At 37.8% G+C, this 4554-nt stretch overlaps 1 protein-coding gene across 1 annotated transcript in view; it reads right to left on the bottom strand.

The window, feature by feature from the left end:
- Trhde (thyrotropin releasing hormone degrading enzyme) overlaps window positions 1-4554 on the bottom strand; it is a 462867-nt gene that overhangs the window by 45766 nt on the left and 412547 nt on the right. The gene's annotated exons all lie outside the window — the stretch shown is intronic.

Here is a 4554-nt window from a genome sequence, read left to right as displayed (position 1 = left end):
GGTGGAGGTAGAGGTGCAGGTGGAGGTGGAGGTGCAGGTGGAGACAGGGAGATGAAGTGACAGAAGAAGAGAGGGAGTTTGATGAGAGGGAAAGTGAGACAGAGGAGATAAAGATCAATTGATCTTTCTATTTATCTACTTTCCCCAGCCCACCACTTCTGCCCTCTGCTTCCTTCAAGATTTCAGGCTTAAATCTGTTCACCTCTCTTTCATGTGGAACTTATGGCTTCCATTTTGTATATTTCTGTGTCCCACAGATTATCTATGATGTATTCATCTATTCTCAGTATAATTCTTTATTTTGGACCATACTCATTATGTTATCATAATTTACTTTGTATGACTTAGAGATGTTTCCATCTCGAGATTTTATGTCTGGCACACATACACACATATGCATAGTTTCCATTTTCTTTTTCCTTCCTGTTTTAATTGTTATCAGCAGTTGGTGTTGAAGAGGCAGGGAAATGTATATACGTATCCCTTACAAAATCAAATGTGCAAAGACAAGATCCTAATATGGTCCTCAAGGCTATATCAGGGGCCGTGGAGATGGCTCAGTGGAATAAGCACTTGCCTGGCAAGTGTAAGGGCCTGAGTTCAATCCCCAGTTCCACCAAAAAAAAAGGCTATATCAAATCCAGAACCCTCATGTATCATGTATTTCTGATGACATTCTCCTGGTATCTACTGTATATTCAGTTTGTTCTTCATGAAATCTATGTTTATTTTCAAATGCAGAGGAAGCCATTAGACTCTTGCATTCCTTCAAAATTAGATGCTATAATATAATTATTTTCTACAGCAGAAAATTTGTTAAAGTGATGCAAATCTCCTCCCAGCTGGTATACTAAAACCATCTGTGTGTTTCTCCATGACCTGTGTCTTTCTGTCTTACTTAATGGGCATAATCTCTGTTCAACCTAGAGATTATGTCTACTGGTTAAAGCTCTTAGAATTCTACATGACAATAAAGATTCAATACAGGTAGTATCAGTGAGGAGCACAGCCTAGAAATCTAGTTCTCCTGTCTCAGTAGGTGATGAACTTAAAACAGTCCTCCATGTGTGAAAAAAAAAAAAGGTAGATTGTCTTGAAAAAAACAAGTCTAAATGATTTTGAATGTGAATGCTTATACATGGAGCCTAATGTATGGGATGGGCTATAGCAAGACTACTAAGTTTTTCAGGAAGTTCATCTGCCAAAGAAGCTATCATTTTATACTGCAATGTGTTACTGCTGCGGACTTCAAATTATCCTATGTTCCATTTCCTACAGGCAGGAGGTGGGGCTGTTGAGCTGCTTGGCACCAGACGAAGGTACACAACTGACGTGTCGTATGTGTCCATGAAGAATTGGAGAAGGGTCTCTCAAGGAGCAGAAGCAGAGACTGAAGCTGAGCAGAAGCTAATTAAGATATGGTACTTACTGCCATGAGCTCTTTCACAACTGTTCTTGTATCCTTGATTTTGCTGTGTTGGATGGCAGTTATTTTGTTCTCTGCCCCACAACATTTAATTGATTGTGTAAACAATACCCTTGCTAAGTCAGAGGTTTCCATAGCTCATGAAGAGACTGCAGTTCACTGACAGGGACACACTTTGAGCTGGGACTTGGCTTTCTTGTTTTGTTTTGCTTTTGTTTTTGCCTTTTTGAGGCAGGATCTTGCTAGGCAGTTCAGGCTGAACTTGAACAGAGCTGGGACTTTGGATTGTATTCAAAAGACAAAACTGAAGGTGTCGCTTGTATCCCCAGTTTGATGATTAAGAATATAAAATAAACACGTGAAAGTGGGGATTCATTTATTTGAAAGAAGAAATAAATTTCCTAGTTCCCTGGAAGTAAGATCTAGTGAGAAAATAAGCAGCCTTGGGAAGTAGAGAGCGAAACCTTCAGCCCAGTCAGCCTGCCCTGGCCATACCTGCCTTGTTGAGTAGCCACGGAGCCAGAGAACAGTGATGCCAGGGAAGGCGGCGATGGACTGACCGAGGCTGCATGTTTGGCTTTGCTTCTCAAAGCCGATTCTTTCCCAGCTAGGTATTATTTTTGGAGAAAGAGAGTGACATGCTTATTTATTTCTTGTCTTTTAGCAAATTTCCTTAAAATTTTCTCTAAAATTTATCTAAGAATTTCTAATAGTGTGAAGCATAATTTCATTAGAAAATTCAAAAGTTTATGAAGAAATTTCTTTTCATTCTTTCTCCATTTCTTCCTTCTAGAAAATAGTATGACAAATAATCATGAAAGAAAAAGTAATTAATTTTGCTTATACCGCTTCAGACAATTTATTAAGTACTATTTGGTGAATATTCTGAGGCATATTGCATTCTAAGAATACTGTATTGTAAGAAATAAAGAGATTTAAATGTTTTCCTGGCCGGGGAGATAGCTCAGAGTTCTAAGTGCCTGCCTGGCAAGCACAAGGACTTGGGTTCGATCCCCAGTACTGTATGCCACACAGGCCCTGTGCTGCACTGGCCACTGAAACCAGGTGTTGGTGCACACCTATTATCTGAGCACAGGGGAGGTTGAGACAGAAGGATCATTATAAGGGCCAACCAAATAGCTCAGTAGATTAAAGCGCCTGCAAGCAGGCACAGGGGCCAAGGGTTTGATCCCTGGCCTGTTGTGCAGGTACCGACAGAAATTGAGACTGGGCGTGATGGCGCACGCCTGTAATTCCACCTCTTGGGAGGCTGTAAACAGGTGGATCACTATGAGTCCAATCTAGTAGTGAAACCCTGAACACCCTGTAGACCCTTCTCTAAAAAATACACACACACACACACACACACACACACACGCGCGCGAAAGATCACTATGAATCTAAGCTGTGTAGTGAGACCCTGTACCAAATAAATGAATAAATCTAATATTTTAAATAAATAAATAAATAAATAAATAAATAAATAAATTTTTCTTTTTCCATTTCCCCCTCAGTTATGGCATTGTATAAAGAAAAATAATCTGGTTCACATATGGCTCTAAAAGAGCCTTATATCAAATTTCTATTTTAAATCTAAAAAGCCATATACATGACTTCTATTTTAGCAAACTGTATCTTGCTTTTTCTCATCAAAGTGTAAGTTGCTTTTGAGTACTAATTCAAATTAAGAAGGACCACAAACCTACTAATAAGTGATTACTAAAGAAAATGCATACAGTGTAATATTTTAAGCCTGGATCCAATAGTCAGAACTCCAAGATCATCAACTCCATGAGATCTAACGGAGAGGGACATCTGTGTTTCCACATCGTTGGTGAGTTCTCACAGAGCTCAACCCAATGAGAGACATTCTGCAGTCTCCAGAGTGACAGTTTAATTGCCTATACTGCCATCTCATTAGTGATATAATTGAGACATACATGGTTTAAAACTCAACCACATAAAAATTGAAACTTAGCAAAGGAACTATTCCAGGATGGGCTTTCTATGTTAGCGGGCTACACTAACGCGGTACAGCTAAAATCTGTGCATCTTCCATCTTGCTGGAGACTTGATATTTAAGTTTGCTTCTTACTCCAAAATTCAGAATATATTTTCATGTTAATGAGTCCTCCTTTATTTAAATTTTGCAAAGATTTTTATCATCTTATTTGCTCACCCTGATTTTTTTCCCATATTCACTTTTCTTTCACTTGAGTCTGTTCAAATGACTTTATTTGACATCTCTTTGAAGAAAAAGAGAAACATCAGTCACAGCTTAAGAGGCTGAATGGAGTTACCAGCTAATACTAGGTGCAGATGCATTATAAATGTGTGTGACTTATAATGCACATATAATGTATGCATTATGATTGTATGGCTTGTTTCATCTATAAGTTTTCAAAGCCCAAGCTAAATTCTCATATGCCACCTCTCCCATTATGAATTGAAAAACTATCAGCAACCCGTTCAAAATTATCACTTCCTATTTATCAAAATTTATTTTTAAACTGCCAATACTTATGTTAGATAAACAAAAAATAAATAGACAAATGTACTTATACTAGGTAATAATTTATGTAGATAATTGGAAAGCTATAATATCCTTACAATTTCTAAGACATTGGAAGTAGTCTATAAACATTTAAAGTTGTAATTAGAGACAAAATTGCAGTAGATTTCTCATAAACACTTACTTATGAATAAATGACACATATATCTCTAATGAATATTTTCTAAATAAATTTTGTTTTGCATATGCAAGTTGTTTTAAGAGGTTCTTTGCCATGAACATTATGAGGGCATATTTATCCAGACATATAATTAATCTCCTTTATTCATTTATCAGTAAAGTGAAATTTGATGTTAGCATCCAAGTCTCATATTTAATATTACATATGGCACTTTGTAGTTATTCTAGAGCATATTGATATTTCTTATCTAAAAGATGCTAACAGATTATCATAAAGACACAGAATTGGGCTGGTGAGATGGCTCAGTGGTCTAAAGCACCTACTTAGAACAAGTTCAGCAAAGCACAGGGACTGCGGTTCAATCCCCCAGCACCACATGCCAGCCAGCCCCGCCCCCTGGTGGGCTGAGCTGGCCACACACACATACCACTCTCT

The sequence above is a fragment of the Octodon degus genome, unplaced genomic scaffold, assembly GCF_000260255.1.
Source record: "Octodon degus isolate 3935 unplaced genomic scaffold, OctDeg1.0 scaffold00047, whole genome shotgun sequence".
In the NCBI taxonomy this organism is placed as follows: domain Eukaryota; kingdom Metazoa; phylum Chordata; class Mammalia; order Rodentia; family Octodontidae; genus Octodon; species Octodon degus.
This window is presented reverse-complemented; position numbering and strand designations above follow the sequence as displayed.